At 40.6% G+C, this 17727-nt stretch overlaps 1 protein-coding gene across 1 annotated transcript in view; it reads left to right on the top strand.

Annotated features, from left to right (window-relative positions):
- The window catches only part of ptprt (protein tyrosine phosphatase receptor type T), a 1408195-nt gene that overhangs the window by 1204431 nt on the left and 186037 nt on the right, over positions 1-17727 (top strand). The window lies entirely within an intron of this gene.

The raw sequence follows: 17727 nt of genomic DNA, 5'->3' as shown, positions 1-17727 counted from the left end.
TGGCCAGGCTCATTACCCAGTACCAAATCTAATGTGGTTTCGCCCCTTGTAGGCCTGTCGACATACTGTGTCAGGAAGCCCTCCTGCACACACTGGACAAAAACTGACCTATCTATAGTACTCGTACTATAGTGTTCTCAGTCAATATTTGGAAAGTTGAAGTCCCCCATGACAACTACCCTGTCTCTCTCACTCCTATCGAGAATCATCTTTGCTATCCTTTCCCCTACATCTCTGGAATTATTCAGAGGCCTATAGAAAACTCCCAACAGCGTGACCTCTCCTTTCCTGTTTCCAACTTCATCCCCTACTACCTCAATTGACGAGTCCTCTTTCTGCAACTGTAAAACTGTCCTTGACCAACAATGCCACACACACCCCTCTTTTACCATCTTCTCTGTTCTTACTGAAACATCTAAATCCTGGAACCTGCAACAACCATTCCCGTCCCTGCTCTAACCATGTCTCCGAAATGGCCACAACATCGAAGTCTCAGGTACCAACCCACGCTGCAAGTTCACCCACCTTATTCCGGATGCTCCTGGTGTTGAAGTAGACACACGTCAAACCAACTTCTTGCTTGCCGGTGCCCTCTTGTGTCCCTGAAACTTGATTTTGGACTCCCTACTCTCAACCTTTTCTATATTTGAACTACAATTTTGGTTCCCATCCCCCTTCTGTGTTTCTCTGCCCTTCACTTATTATGCAAATTCATTGAGTATCCATAAGAACCCATGCACATAGGAGAAAAAAATCTTGTATTTTCCTGGGCTGTAAATTTTCTTTGTTCTTTGTACTTCAATTTCTAGACTGCAGATGGCACCGCACTGTGAAAAACGCTCATTCATAGATAAACATTTGACAATGGTTGACATCTCTTGACAGATCAGTATTGTTGGCATTCTTGACATTTCTTCATAGTCCTGAAAGATGACCACCAGTGCCTCCACAATCTCCTCAGCTACCTCCTTTAGAACACTGGGTGTAGTCCATCCAGTCTGGGTGATTTATTCACATTTGGACATTTCACCTACCCAGAATTTTCTCCATAGTAATGGCCATAACACTCAGCTCTATCCTCTGGATGTTCACTGCACAGGATGAGGTCAGTCAGCCTGTTCTGTTCCTGCTTTCCTTTGAAAGTTCAGTTCATCTGGTTCCATTCCCCTGACTTTAACCAGTAACCCTGAAAATTATCCTTTTTTCAAGTGACTGATCTGATTCTGTTTGAAACTCTCAGTTGACCTTGCCTCCCAAATACTCCAGATTCTAATTCCGTGCTACATGAAAGGAATTTTTGGTGTCACCATTGCTTTCTTTGTCAATCACTTTAAATCTGCACTCTCTTGTTCTTAATCATTGAACCAATTGGATGTTTCTTCCTGTTGACTCTTCCAGAATCATTGTGATTTTGAATATCTCCATCAAAGCTCCACTCAACTTCTCTTTTCCAAGGAAAACTGTTCCACCTTAACCTCCCATTTTTCTAAATAACTTCCTACACATGTTTCTTCATCTCTGGGACTGTTTTTATAAATCTTTCTTGCACTCTCTCTGATAGCTTCATATCCTTCCAAACGTGTGCCCCAAACTGGACACAGTTATTCAGTTGAGACTGAACCAGTGTTTTAAACAGTTTAACAAACATACTGTATGCCTGAATTGAGAAAGCCTGCCTTAATGATTTATGCACATAGACAACAATGTTCCTCTGCTTGTCCACTTCTTTGGAATTATACTCTTTATTTCAGAATGTCTTTCTGTTACCTTCCTACCAAAATGCATCAGTTCACACTTGCCAGTGCATTTGTACAGAGCCTTGGTTAGACCACACATGGAGTATTGTGTGCAGCTTTGGTCTCCCTGCATCAGAAAGAAAATACTTGCCACAGAATGAATGCAGTGAAGATTCACTCGGCTGATACTGGGGATGGCAGGATTGTTAAATGAAGAAGTGTTAGAATTGGCTTTTATTCACTAAAGTTTAGAGGAATGAGATGGGATTTGATTGAAAATTATAAAATTCTAACCTGATCAGACAGATTCGATGAGGGAGGAGGTTTACCCTGATTGGAGAGTCTAAAGCACTACCTTTGGATATGGGGTAGGTCATTTAGAACTGAAATGGGGAAACGAGGTGGTCAACCTCTGGAATTCTCTACCACAGAAGGCTGTGGAGCTGGGTCACTAAGTATATTCAAGAAAGTGGTTGATAGATCTTTAGATATTTAAGGCATCAAGGTGTCTGGAGAGGAAGGGAGAATATGGTGTTCAGATAGAGGATCAGCTGCTGTCTAATTAAATGGTGAAACAGTCATGAAGGAGTAGTTTCTATGTTTTGGCATTAATTTCATTAACTACTTGTTGACCCATTGCAGCAAACTATTTTTGACCTTTTGAAGTTCTACACCAACTTCCTTATGGTTCATTGTACTTCCACGATTTGAAATTATGGCCTAAAAGAACATGGTCTAAGTCATTTATGTATCAGGTAGAGCAAGGATTCTTTTAGCAAACTCTGGGAGCCTACACTATAAACATCATTCCATCCTAAAAGCAACAATTCACCATCACATTCAGTTTTCTGTCATCCAGTCAATTTTGCAAATTGTTGTTATTGTCCCTTTTATTCCCATGAGCCATAATTTTGCTCACAAATATCTTGTATGACACTATTTCAAATACTGTTTGAAAGTCATGTACATCACATAAACAGCTTTAACTCCATCAACTCTTTTGACAAACTCATCAATAACTCAAGCAATGTAATTAAACAGGATTTGGCTTTAATGTATCAAAGTTAGCTTTCCTTAATTAACCTGCATGCCCCCAAGTGACTACCAGTTTTGTCCCGAACTATCATTTCAATTAATTTCCCCACCAACAAGGTTACACTTATTGCTTGTTTGGTATTGTGCTTATGTTTACAACATTTTTCAAACAAGCTTATAACAATCACAAATTCCAATGCTTTGGCAGTAATCCTGAGTCTGAGGAAGATTGGAAATTCATGATGATCGTCTCTGTCACTGGCTTCGGTATGCTTGGATGTCTCTGGAGGTCAGAGAATGGGAGGGCATCTGATTGACACATATAAAATTCTGGCGAGGTGGAATAGATTTGTTTCACTCGATGTCCAGACAGCGAATTATTACTGAATTACTAAATTTTGCCATTCCTCATTGAGATTCAGGAGAAGAGAATACTTATACACCCAACTCCCCCTTAAAAAAAGATAACAGTGCAGGGACATATGGCGTAATATCACACCATAAAATGTACTTAACCTCTCAGCTATCATTTTAATGCTGGAGTTTAGACTATCATATTTTTAAGCTGCTGCTATTACAGTACTGGCTGCCATAAACAAAATGCCTGATTGACAAGTATTATCAGCATGTTGCAGGACTCCATAGCTTCAATAATCTCATACATGAGCAATGGACCATCATAAAATATTAACAAAAATAGATTCAAATTTCAACTGGTCTGTCAGCTACATTGTTGTAAGTATAAAACTGGCAAACAATAAACTCCAGACCAAAACACTTTTAAACCAAACATGATATAACCATGTTTATTCACAGGTCGAAATTAGTTCTTGGTGCTGCCTGGAAACACTGTTGAAAAGATATTGAAAATCCCTTACTGTTCTTTCTGAAATTGTTCTTACAAATTAAGTGTGACTTTTACAGTCACAAAAATATTAAGATCAATGCCTTTTCAGATTCGTTCTTAATACTTATGTTAATTAATGTGGAAATTAATGGAGGATAACTACTCGCACAGATAATTTGCAAATCATATCATCTTAGGGTATGATTATCATCTTAATAGAAGTGCTTAAAAAGATTTGATCTTCAAAATGATTTATACTTATTCATGTCTAATTGTTTTGAAATAAGTCTTTACCAACGTATCTTTCACAGATCTAATGATATGTGAAATAAAGGCATTGCATTCATTGCAAAATTTATACATAAATAGAGAATTTGTCATTCAATTAAATTGACACCAGAATACTATTAACTACTATTAAAGTACAAAAGTCTTATTAAGATAATATAAGAGAATATGTATCCGAGCCAGTGTAGCTAATTATTCATGAAACGATGGCCTCTAGTTAAAATGAGTAAGGTAAGACCTACTCATGCTTTGTAAATACATCATAATTTGCAATTGATTTTAAATCTGCCATGTTGCATTGCTACTTTTTGGCATTGACATGATGCTCAGAGCAAATTTTGCCTTAAAAAGCTACTACCAAAGTCTGCATCAAATGCTTAACGTGTTCATATGTCATTCTTCTCATCAATTTGTTTTGGCGATGGACACCAATTCATTTAATTTTAAATGGGTTAATAACTCCCACTAAAATTGTGGATGGAGGAATGTCACAAAAACTTTGACTATCTGTAAAAAGTGCCAGAACAATTTCTAACTACACAGCAACATGACTTAAAAGTGACAATGAACTACAGACAGTATGTGAGAATGGTAGTTGGCATTCCTTGCATGTTGTAGAGTGCTTAGGAATATGCTGTTGGAACTGTTGTTATGTATGTGAACACATATCCCGTGAGAATCAGATGAACACCAATTTCTAGCAATTTTTATGTAGAAAGTAGTTTGTCCAAGTCATGTCAGTGTGTAGCCTTTTGCACTCTGCCTTTTGCAAAACTTAAAGTGTGATTATGAATGTCCCTGAAGGATTTGTAGGTACTGATATTTTGGGTGATAAATCTTTTCATATCGCGTTGCCAAAGTGTAATATTGCGTAGTGAATGTGCACGTGCAGTACATTCTGATCAAGGATGAGAAAACACAAAAGACACCAGTGTTTCAATATATTTCAGGTTTTCAATTTTTGTATATAAATAATATAATAATAAAGGTCTAGCTATTACTGCGATTGGTTTATAAAGTAGGCACAATTTCAGACGTACCACATCTTGGAAAATTGTGGGCATGAAAGGGAAAAAGTATAAATTAAGCTGAGTTCAGTTTTGACAACTATGTGCTAATTTAGACACATTAAAGGGATAATTGTCTGCCTCACATATCTGGTCTGCCGGCAGGATGTATCAGAGAGATGGGTTTGCATTGCAAATTACTTTTTAATCGTTCAATTAAATTAATGGAAAATTGCTATTGGTGCAGAAAATTTTGTAATTTCCCATTTTCCATCAGTAGTTTAAAAATATTATCTAAACTAGCAGTAGCTCTGTTCCAAGTAAAATGTTTCATTTGCACTAAATTGGCCTGTTCCTCTGCCTGTGTCTCCAATAGGTCATACACTTCTTATTATATTCCATCTAATTCCATTAATCATTTATTTCTTTCTATATTCTCTAGCATTAAAAGGAAAAGCCAGTAAAGGAGTACAAAGGCAAAGACATTTTCTTTGTCTAATTTCCAACATTGTTACAGCACTTCAACAATATTTTTGTTTTGTGTTGATAATAGCAGCTTGAACATACTTTTTGTTAAGTTCATTGTTCCTAGTACTCCCAGTCAGAGGCCTTGAGTTAGAATGTTGCCACTTTGGTGTGGTAACCTGATCTGTGACCCGTGAAGCCTTAGACTATAATTGCAATTAGACTATAATTGTTTATCCCCATACATGTTGTGCTCCTTGTCAATGCTGAAAATCTGTTCACATTTGAGTTACCAGTATCAGCAGCAGTAATATGTGCCAGATAATAATTGAGAGAGTGAAGTTGCCATCATTCATCAATTCAAATCAAACTACACAACTTAGTTGACTAATGAATGCACTGAAATTCTCACATACGAGACCTCCTCCGGGAGGGCATCTCATAGTAGTTCGAGTTCTAGAGTGGAATGTGAACGTGGCCTTAATTACAATTCTTGGAATAGAACGTCCTAATCATGACGATATGAATAATTCCATTTTCACACCAGCTATCCTTAAGAGTTGCAGATTGAGATTGTAATTTAAAAGCTCTTCAGTTATTATTTTCTTAAGCATAAGCCTTATAATTAGATTTTTGTGATATTAATTAATGAATACTCATTTTTGTGACATTCCTCAATCTGGCAATTTAACGATCACAAAGTTTTGCTACACAGATGGTGACTATTAAACCTGCTCCATCTGTGCTGAATCTCTGAAAGAGCTGGGCATTTAGTCCCAGTGCTCTGTCTTTTGACATATTCATTTGAACTTTACTTTTTAAAATGCTTATGCACTTTCAATTGCTTACCTGACAATTTGACAATCTGCATTCTTCAAAACATTGATATGTTTATTAGGCTGGAGGTGTGGAGAGAGAGGGATAGTTTGAAGTCAGTTTGTGCTAAAGAAAGGATGGAGATTGAAGCTTTACTGACGAACTCCTGGGTGGAGGTATGAAGAGGGTGGAGGTCCAGTTTTACCGGACTGATTCCTGGGTTGGCAGCATTGGCATATGAAGAGAGACTGGATTGGTTAGGACTATTATGACTGGAATGCAGAAGAATATGGGGAGGAGAGTTCTTAAAGAAACCTACAATTTTTTAACAGGACTAGGTAGGATAAACAGAGGATTTTTTCCAACAATGAGAGAATCCATTACCACGGCTCACAGTATTCACAGCAAGCCATTTCAGACTGATGATCTTTTCACCAAGAGATTGGTGAGGATATAGTAATCTCTGCTACAGAAATGATTCAGGCCAAAACATTGAATGTTTTCAAAAGGACACAGATATAATTGTCAGGAGTAAAAGGAGGAACAGGATACTGATGAAGGAATCCACAAGGTTAACTCTGATTTATCACAATAGGTGCTGCCAGATCTGCTGAGCTTTCCAGCAATTTCTCTTTTTGTTTCTGATTTACAGCATTCTCAGTTCTTTCAGTTTTTAACTGGCTACTGAGTTGCGTGACCTGCTGAATGGCGGAGGAGGCTCAAAAGTCCAAATAACTTTGTCCTGCTCCTATTTTCTATGTTTCTGTGTGTCCATATCATGGAAATCAAGGTGTTGAGAGGTCAGGTAGGTAGGAGAGAGAAGGATGAGCTGGAGCAGATCATATCATCAATTGTGCCTGTCCCACCAATCATGGCTTATCTTGGGCTTCAACTCCATTTTCTCTCCTGCTTCCAAACCGCTTGGCTTTTGCATCAAAAATCCTTCTGTCCAAGCTCAAACATACTCATTGGTGGAATATCAATATCATTGTGGAGTGGACAATTCCAAAGATTCACAACCCTTTGAGTGAAATAATATTTCCTTGCATCAGTCTTGAATGGTCAACCTTTACCTGAAACTGTGCAGCAATGTTTTGGATTCACCAACCTGTGGAGACAATCACTCAGTATCTGTTCTCTGTCTATTCAGAATCTAGTATGTTTGAATCGATCATTTCTCATTGTTCTAAATTGCAGAGAATTTAGACCTAATTTACTCAAATGCTCATCATAGAGCAATATTTTCATTCCTCAGAACAACTGAGAGACAAAAGTGTTTAAGATTAGGATTAGATCAGAAAGTTTAGGGACAATCAGGAGAGTAGATCAGAATGGTCATTGATATCAGTAAGATTTCCAAGGAGACCAGAAGGCCATTTGAAGAGAGAGAGGGAGGTCGGGGTGTCCAATTGCAGGAGGTACGGGACGCAGCTACATAGGCTCCAGTAGGTATACACTAAAAAGACTTCCTCCTACAAACTGCCGTCCTAACCAGCTCTCAGTCATCTGAATCGCTTAGGCCCTGGCAACCTGGTCAGTCTAAATTTAAAATTTAAAGATTTAAAATTTAGACTAAATTTAAAATAGTGGAGTAAAGCCTCATATGACTGTGAGGTTGATTATCTTCACAAATAGAAGGTGTGAGGACAGCTGATTTAAGAGTATTTTTTATATTTTTACTTCTTCATGGATCCAAATCCACACGTTCCTTGGAATTAACACACCCTCACCCCAAATTATTTTCAAAATTCTTATCATTTCTGCAGATTTTACTATGGCTTCACTCCAACCTATCTTAGCAAATACATACTGCCTTATATCCTGAGCCTTTCCTTGAAGGCCAGTCTCCTCAGTAAGGTTTCTTCCATTGCCTTTATTCCATCATCAGTGGCAAAGATTTGAGCTGTTCAAGCCCTAGCCTCCAGAATTCCCATGCAAAGTTCATCATGCTTCTTATTTCAGGGAGTCTTCATTACTTTTTTGATTTTGCATCGAGTAATTTCTTCCAGGTCTGCTGGTTGTTTTTCTTCTCTATGGAAAATCTTGCAGTGTTTTAGTAAGTTAAAAGTTATCATTGTAGCTTTTAAGTTTCCAAAGTAAATAGGGCACGAAACCAGCAATCAGAGCACATCCTTATTCCGTCCAGACCAATAGGTTTACTTATGCTGACTATCTTCCACAAAAGAATGGATGACTTTTGTTCTTCCATTCCAGTATGTCCTCAGTGGGCTTGTTATATTTTATTTGACTTTCAACAGACACTGGGAACAGTTTGAAGAACAAAATTCATAGAATATAAACATAAATTGCTAGGAAAATTCAGCAGGTCTGGCAGCATCTGTGGAGAAAAAACAGGAGTTAATGTTTCAGGATCCAATGACCCATCTTCAGAACAATCCTGAAGAAAGGTCACTGGACCCAGAAACCTTAACTCTGATTTCTCTCCACAAGATGCTGCCAGACCTACTGAGTTTTCCCAGCAACGCCTGTTTTTGTTTCCAATATCCAGGATTTGTAGTCCTTTGTTTCTGTTTCATAGAATGTACATTAATAATCGGCTGGTTAGAGTTAAACAGCTCTCAAACCTTTCTCAGTTGACTATTGATAGCAGAAATAAGGTTTATGATTGACTTGAGCAGAGAGTGGCACAGTGGTTAGCACTGCTGCCTCAGCGCCAGGGTCCCAGCTTCGATTCCCGCCTATGGTGACATTCTGTGTGGAGTTTGCATATTCTGTGTGGGTGTACTCTGGTTTCCTCCCACAGTCCAAAGATGTGCAGGTCAGGGTGAATTGGCCATTCTAAACAGCCCATAGTGTTAGGTGCATTAGTCAGAGGGAAATGGGTTTGGGTGGCTTACTCTTCAGAGGGCTGGTTGGGCTGAAGGGCCTGTTTCCACACTGTACAGAATCTAATCTAAATGATGACAGATGGTATATAGGTTTGTTGATAGTTATTAAAATATTAGCTTGCAAATTCAAATCATGATTTTATGTCCCTGTTCCCATAATAATGCATGTTTTTTCTACAGTATTAAAAGATGATAAAATATTAAAATTATAGTCTTGTCCAGTGTCACTTCAGATCACTTCACTGGCATTCTTCCCATACCACAACAACTTAATCTAATCACTGTTTGAATAAAATTGCAGGGCTGTGAATCACAGCTATAACACTTTGAATTTGTTAATATTAGCATAACAATGAACATTGTTGACTGTTAAGTTTCTAAATTTTAAGTTGATTCAGATGTTGATTTTGGACAAGACTTCCTAAGCATTTGTGTTGATAAAAAGACAGTTGAGGAAGGTGGTAAAATTGGCTGACAATTTTCAATAACAAAATACCATGAAATCCCACTCCATTACATATGGGCTCATCCAAATTTCTATCTGATGGTCAGGGTATAGTTGGGCAGTCAAGGCAAGTAGACAGTAGGGAGGTCGTATGGTTGTGGGGCATATTCTGGGGTAGTCAGGTGCTGGGTGGTACAGGTGAGGTCAGGGGTAGTTTGATCAACGAGAGGATAATCATGTAGTCAGGTCGGGTCGGGGGATGCTGCCTGACCTGCTGTGCTTTTCCAGCGACACTCTCTCACCTCTGATCTCCAGCAAATGCAGACCACACTTTCTCCTATGTATCCAGGGATGTCCTTTGTTTCTAGCTCAAGTCTGTGCCCTCAACTCAATATCAATGGCCCTGGGAGGAAAAACATCCCAGGCAATTTCAGCAGAAGGGTACCCATCAGGAAGGACTGCCATGGACAAGTGAGATTCTGGATTAGTGGTGCTGGAAGAGCACAGCAGTTCAGGCAGCATCCAAGGAGCGGTAGAATCGACGTTTCGGGCAAAAGCCCTTCATCAGGAATACAGGCAGAGAGCCTGAAGGGTGGAGAGATAAGTGAGAGGAGGGTGGGGGTGGGGAGAAAGTAGCATAGAGTACAGTAGGTGAGTGGGGGAGGGGATGAAGGTGATAGGTCGGGGGTGGGGGAGGGTGCAGCCCCATCTCTGATGATCTGAATGTCAGAGGTTTGAGGCTCAGATTTGATGATCTGACTTAAGAGTGTTTTGTTTTAAAATGTTGTTAGATTTATTTCTATGTTTGCTTGATTCTTAAAGTGGAATTGCACACACTTTACGTGAGGGTCCAAAGTTGCTGGTCAAATAAATGAGTAAAATAGAATCAAAACATAAGTTCAAGCTTGAGTGGATTGTCCCATTAATGACTTCATGCAGGAACATTCATAATCATTGTGCTAATGTAAAAGTCCATTCAACTGAAGCAGCCCTTGCCCACAAACTGACCACAATCAATTCGGCTGATTAAGCTACTTTATTGGAAATTTTACATTTGAGCTGATCCCAAGGAACTCGCGCAAGAAAATCAGGTAATAATATTCCCCTGGCAAAACCAGCATTTTCTGAGCTCACCACCCTCTATGTGAAAAAGTTGCCACTCAGGTCTCTATCATACTTTTCCCCTCTCACCCTAAACCTATGCCCTCTAGTTCTGGACTCCCTGACCCCAGGGAAAAGACTTTGTCTATTTATCCTATCCATGCCTCTCGTGATTTTATAAACCTCTATAAGGTCACCCCTCAGCATCTGATGCTCCAGGGAAAACAATCCTAGTCTATTCAGCCTCTCCCTATAGCTCAAATCCTCCAACCCTGGTAACATCCTTGTAAATCTTTTCTGAACCCTTTCAGGTTTCACAACATTTTTCCGGTAGGAAGGAGACCAGAATTGCATGCAACATTCCAACATTGGCCTAACCAATATCCTGTACAGCCGCAACATGACTTTCCAACTCCTGTACTCAAAACTCTGACCAATAAAGAAAAGCATACCAAATGCCTTCTTCACTATCCTATCTACCTGTGACTCCACTTTCAAGGAGCTATGAACCTACACTCCAAGGTCTCTTTGTTCAGCAACACTCCCAAGGACTTTACCATTAAGTGTTTAAGTCCTGCTAAGATTTGCTTTCCCAAAATGTAGCACCTCACATGTATCTGAATTAAACTCCATCTGCCACTTCTCAACCCATTGGTCCATCTGGTCAAGATCCCCTTGTAATCTGAGATAACCTTCTTCGCTGTCCACTGCACCTCCAATTTTGTTGTCATCTGCAAACTTATTAACTATACTTCTTATGCTCACATCCAAATCATTTATATAAATGATGAAAAGTAGTGGACCCAGCACCAATCCTTGTAGCACTCCACTGGTCACAGGCCTCCAGCCTAAAAAACAACCCCCGACCACCACACTCTGTCTTCTACCTTTGAGCTAGTTCTGTATCCAAATGTCTAGTTCTACCTGTATTCCATGAGATCTAACCTTGCTAACCTTGTCGAATGCCTTACTGAATTCCATGTAGATGACGTCCACCATTCTACCCTCATCAATCCTTTTTGATACTTCTTCAAAAAGCTCAATCAAGTTTGTAAGACATGATTTCCCATGCACAAAGCCATGTTAACTTTCCCTCATCAGTCTTTGCCTTTCCAAATACATGTACATCCTGTCCCTCAGGATTCCCTCCAACAAATTGCCCACCACTGACGTCAGGCTCACTGATCTATAGTTCCCTGTCTTGTCCTTACCACCTTTCTTAAACAATGGCACTATGTTAGCCAACCTCGAGTCTTCTGGCACTTCACTGTGACTATCGATGATACAAGTATCTCAGTAAGAGGCCCATCAATCACTTCCCTAGCTTCCCACAAAGTTCCAGGGTAAACCTGATCAGGTCCTGCGGATTTATCCACTGTTATGCATTTCGAGACATCCAGCACTTCCTCCTCTGTAATCTGGACATTTTGCAAGGTGTCACCATCTATTTCCCAACAGTCTATGTCTTCCATGTCCTTTTCCACAGTAAATACTGATGCAAAATACTTGTTTAGTATCTCCCCCATCTCCTGCCATTCCACACAAAGGCCGCTTTGCTGATTTTTGAGAGCCCCTATTCTCTCCCGAGTTACCCTTTTGTCCTTGGTGTATTTATAAAAGCCCTTTGGATTCTCCTTAACTCTATTTGCCAAAGCTATCTCATGTCCACTTTTTGCCCTCTTGATTTCTCTCTTAAGTATACTCCTACTTCCTTTATACTCTTCTAAGGATTCACTTGATTTATCCTGTCTATAGCTGACCTATGCTTCCTTCTTTTTCTTAACCAAAACCTCAATTTCTGTAGTCATCCAGCATTCCCTATACCTACCAGCCTTTTCTTTCACCCTAACCGGAATATATTTTCTCTGGACTCTCATTATCTCATTTCTGAAGGCTTCCCAATTTCCAGCCATCCCTTTGCCTGCGAACATCTGCACCCAATTAGGATTTGAAAGTTCTTGCCTAATACCATCAAAATTGGCCTTCCTCCAATTTAGAACTTCAACTTTTAGATGTGATCTGTCCTTTTCCATCACTATTTTAAATCTAATAGAATTATGGTCACTGGTCCCAAAGTGCTCCCCCACTGACACCTCAGTCACCTGCCCTGCCTTACTTCCTTAGTGTAGGTCAAGTTTTGCACCTTCTCTCGTAGGTACATTCACATACTGAACCAGAAAATTTTCTTGTACACACTTAAGAAATTCCTCTCCATCTAAACCTTTAACACTATGGCAGTCCCAGTCTATATTTGGAAGTTAAAATCCCCCACCATAACCACCCTATTATTTTTACAGATATTGGAGATCTCCTTACAAGTTTGTTTCTCAATTTCCCTCTGGCTATTAGGGGATCTATAATACAATCCCAATAAGGTGATCATCTCTTTCTTATTTCTCAGTTCCACCCAAATAACTTCCCTGGATGTATTTCCGGGAATATCCTCTCTCAGCACAGCTGTAATGCTATCCCTTATCAAAAGCGCCACTCCCCCTCCTCTCTTGCCTCCCTTTCTGTCTTTCCTGTAGCATTTGTATCCTGGAACATTAAGCTGCCAGTCCTGTCCATCTCTGAGCCATGTTTCTGTAATTGCAATGACATCCCAGTCCCATGTTCCTAACCATGCCCTGAGTTCATCTGCCTTCCCTGTTAGGCCTCTTGCATTGAAATAAATGCAGTTTAATTTATCAGTCCTACCTTGTTCTCTGCTTTGTCCCTGCCTGCCCTGACTGTTTGACTCACCTTTGTTCTCAACTGTACCAGTCTCAGATTGAACATAAAACATAGAACATAGAAAAGTACAGCACAGGACAGGCCCTTTAGCCCACGATGCTGTGCTAAGGATTAATCCTAATGTAAGATAAAATAACTGAACCTATGCACCCCTCAATTCACTGCTTTCCATGTGCATGTCCAGTAGTCGCTTAAATGTCACTAATGACTGCTTCCACCATCACTGCTGACAACGCATGTCATGCATTCACAACTCTCTGCATTAAGAACCTTCCTCTGACGTCCCCTCTATACCTTTCTCCTAATATCTTAAAACTATGACCCCTCATGCCAGTCAGCCTGCCATGGGGAAAGGTCTCTGGCTATTGACTCTATCCATGCCTCTCATTATCTTGTATACCTCGATCAGTTCACCTCTCTTCCTCCTTCTCTCCAGAGAGAAAAGTCCAAGCTTAGTCAACCTCTCTTCATAAGGCAAGCCCTCCAGTCCAGGCAGCATCCTGGTAAACCATTCTTTGAACCCTCTCCAAAGCCTCTGTATCTTTCCTATATTAGGACAACCAGAACTGGACACAACTTTCCAATTGTGGTCTCACCAGGGACTTGTAGAACTGTAGCAAAATCTCGCAGCTCTTAAACTCGATCCCTCTGTTCTTGAAAGCCAATACACCATATGCTTTCTTAACAACCCTATCCACTTGGGTGGCAACTTTGAGGGATCTACGTACTTGAACACCAAGATCCCTCTGTTCCTCCACACTGCCAAGAATCCTGTCTTTAATCCTATATTCAGCATTCAAGTTAGACCTTCCAAAATGCATCACTTCGCATTTATCCAGGTTGAACCCCATCTGCCATTTCTCAACCCAGCTCTGCATCCTGTCTATGTCACGCTACAGTCTGCAATAGCCCACGATACTATCAACAGCCCCTCCAACCTTTGTACCATCAGCAAATTTACTAACCCACCCCTCAGCCTCCCCATCCAAGTCATTTACAAACACTACAAAGAGCAGAGGCCCAAGAACAGTGCCCTGCAATACCCCCCTCAACACTGACCTCCAGGCAGAATACTTTCCATCTACATTCACTTTCTGCCTTTTGTCAGCCAACCATTTCTGAATCCAAATAGCCAAATCTCCCTGTATCCCATACCTCCTGACTTTATGAATGAGCCTAGCACAGGGAATCTTATCAAATGCCTTGCTGAAGTCCATATACACCACATCAACTGCTCGACCTTCGTCAGCCTGTTTTGTCATATCCTTAAAGAGCTCAATAAGATTTGTGAGGCATGACCAGCCCCTCACAAAGCCATGCCTTTAATGCTTTGTGTTTCCAAATAATCATAAATCTTATCCCTCAGAATTCTATCCAAAACCTTGCTGACCACAGACATAAGACTGACTGGCCGGTAATTGCCAGGGATTTACCTATTACCGTTCTTGAAAAGAGGAACAACATTCGCCTCCTTCCAGTCCTCCGGTACGACTCCCGTGGACAGTGAGGAGGTAAATCTCTTTGCTTTCCTCACTATTTCCCTGGGTCCCACCCCCGATATCTTACTAGTTTAAATCCTCCTGAGCAGCTCCAGCAAATCTCCCTGTCAGTTTATTAGTCTCCTTTCAATGTAGGTGAAATCTATCCTTTAGATTAGATTACTTACAGTATGGAAACAGGCCCTTCGGCCCAACAAGTCCACACCGAAGCGCAACCCATCCATACCCCTACATTTACCCCTTTACCTAATACTACAGGCAATTTAGCATGACCAATTTACCTGACCTGCTCATCTTTGTGACTGTGGGAGGAAACCAGAGCATCCGGAGGAAACCCACGCAGACACGGGGAGAATGTGCAATCTCCACACAGTCAGTCGCCTGAGTCGGGAATTGAACCCGGGTCTCTGGCGCCGTGAGGCAGCAGTGCTAACCACTGTGCCACCCTCCCACCTTCTTTTACTGGTCACTTCTACCCCTAAACAGCTTCCAATGATCCAAAAATGTGAATCCTTCTCCCATACACCAGCACCTCAACCATGCATTCATCTGCTCTATCTTCCTATTCCTGCCCTCACTGGCTCATAGCAGCGGGAGTAATCCAGATATTACTACTCTCGAGGACCTCCTTTTTAATTCTTGCCTAACTCTCTGTAACCTCCGTTCAGAATCTCAACCTTTACACTTCCTATATTGTTGGTTCCAATGTGGACCATGACCTCTTGGGGCTGGCCCCTCTCTCCCTTGAGAACATTCTGCACCCTCTCTGAGACATCCTTGATACTGGCACCAGGGAAGCAACACTCCATTCTGATTTTTCGCTGCTAGCCACAGAAACGTCTGTCTGTACCTCAGACTAGAGAGTCCCCTGAGACAATCGATCGCTTGGCACCCGATGTCCCTCTCATTACGTTAGAGACAGTCTCAATACCAGAAACTTGGCTGTTCATTCTACATTCTCCTGAGAATCCATCACCCCCTACATTTTCCAAAACAGCATACTTGCTTGAAGTGGGGATAGCCACAGAAGAGTCCTGCACTACCTGCCTACCTCTCTTACCTTTCCTGGAGTTAACCTATCTATGTGACTGTATCTGAGACTTTCCACCCCCGTTCCTATGCCTGCCATCCATCATATCCCCTTGCTCGGGCAAAGATACAAGAGAAACTTAAGGAGCAACTTTTTCACACAGAGGGTGGTACATGTATGGAATGAGCTGCCAGAGGAAATGGTGGAGGCTGGTACAATTGCAACATTTAAAAGGCATCTGGATCGGTATATGAATAGGAAGAGTTTGGAGGGATATGGGCCGGGTGCTAGCAGGTGGGGCTAGATTGGGTTGGGATATCTGGTCAGCATGGACGGGTTGGACCGAAGGGTCTGTTTCCATGCTGTACATCTCTCTCTCTTTCTATGACTCTACTTTTCAGATTATGTCCTTTTGAAACCGAGTCAGTTAAAATGCATCATTTGAATTACATTTAAATGCGAATAAATTCATTCACACACAAATCTCAGACACCAAAAGGTGTGAAAATACACTTCAACAATCCAGTTAGTCATGAATGAATAGGAAAGGTTTGGAGGGGCATGGGACAGGAGCAGGCAGGCAGATGGGACAGGTTTAGTTTGAAATTATGTTCAGCATGGACTGGTTGGAATGAAGGGTCTGTTTCCGTGTTGTATGACTCTATGAGCCAAGAATTTACCACTGCTCTGATGTTCCTGCCACTGTTTAAACATCCAATAGCACATTTAGATTAATGCTGTGGCATCAGTGTGAAATGCTGACATTTTGCACCATTTTTGGGGTTCTGGTGTTCACACAGCCTAAATCTGATAAAAATGTCTGACTTGATACTGGAGCAAAAAAAAGACTCTCCCAGATTTAGACAGACAGTAAATTTGTAAGGGTAGAGCAAAAGCAAAATAGTGTACATGCTGAAAAGCTGCAATGTAAACATAAAATATAAACATCAAACAGCATCTGCAGAGAGTGAAACAGAGTCAATGTTTCAGGTCAGCACTGACTTGAGATGTTAACTCGGTTTCTATCCACAGATGCTGCCTGACCTGCATTAGAGACAAAAAAAAACTGCAAATGCTGGAATCCAAGGTAGACAAGCAGGAGGCTGGAAGAACACAGCAAGCCAGGCAGCATCAGGAGGTGGAGAAGTCAACGTTTCAGGTGTAACCCTTCTTCAGGTTGTTGGGGGAAAAATTCACATTTGGCACTGGAGCTTGAGATTTTCCACTGCTTCATTTCAGAATTGCAAGTAAGCACTGCTACCCTGCAGTCTAGACGCAGCATTATTCACAGGCTGGGGATTTGATGGAATTAAATAAATGCCGTTGGATAGTTTTGAGGATATCTTCAGAAAGGTGTCAATGTTTGTTCAGGTAAACAGTGACTTCTAGTGCCTTGGAGTTAGTACTGCACTTTACATTTCTAAATTCTTAATACATTTAGAAATTTCAAGAAAGAAAAAGCAGAAAAACTGCCAATGTCAAAAATACGAATAGAAACTACTGGAAAGATTGGCCTCTTACATATTTCCAATTTTCAACATTCTACCATTAGTAACTGTGTCTAAAATTACCTGTAACTTTGTAATTATTTCCTTAAACTCCTTGTTTCTACTTTTCGCTCCTCCTTTAAGATGTTAACATGCCACAATAACTCCAAATGTTGGTCATTGTCATTGATGATTTGTCATATTAAAGGTGCTATATAAATGTCAGCTATTGCTGGAATGCAGGTGAGGTCAGTTTCCGGTAAGTACTCTTTATCAGATTTACTGTATATTTCTACTCTCTTGGTTTATTATGGACAGGTCTGAAGATCTTTTTAGAAATCCTTTAATCAATGGGAAACTGATTGAAAGATGGCAGTTCAATATTATCA

The sequence above is a fragment of the Hemiscyllium ocellatum genome, chromosome 15, assembly GCF_020745735.1.
Source record: "Hemiscyllium ocellatum isolate sHemOce1 chromosome 15, sHemOce1.pat.X.cur, whole genome shotgun sequence".
Lineage (NCBI taxonomy): Eukaryota > Metazoa > Chordata > Chondrichthyes > Orectolobiformes > Hemiscylliidae > Hemiscyllium > Hemiscyllium ocellatum.
This window is presented reverse-complemented; position numbering and strand designations above follow the sequence as displayed.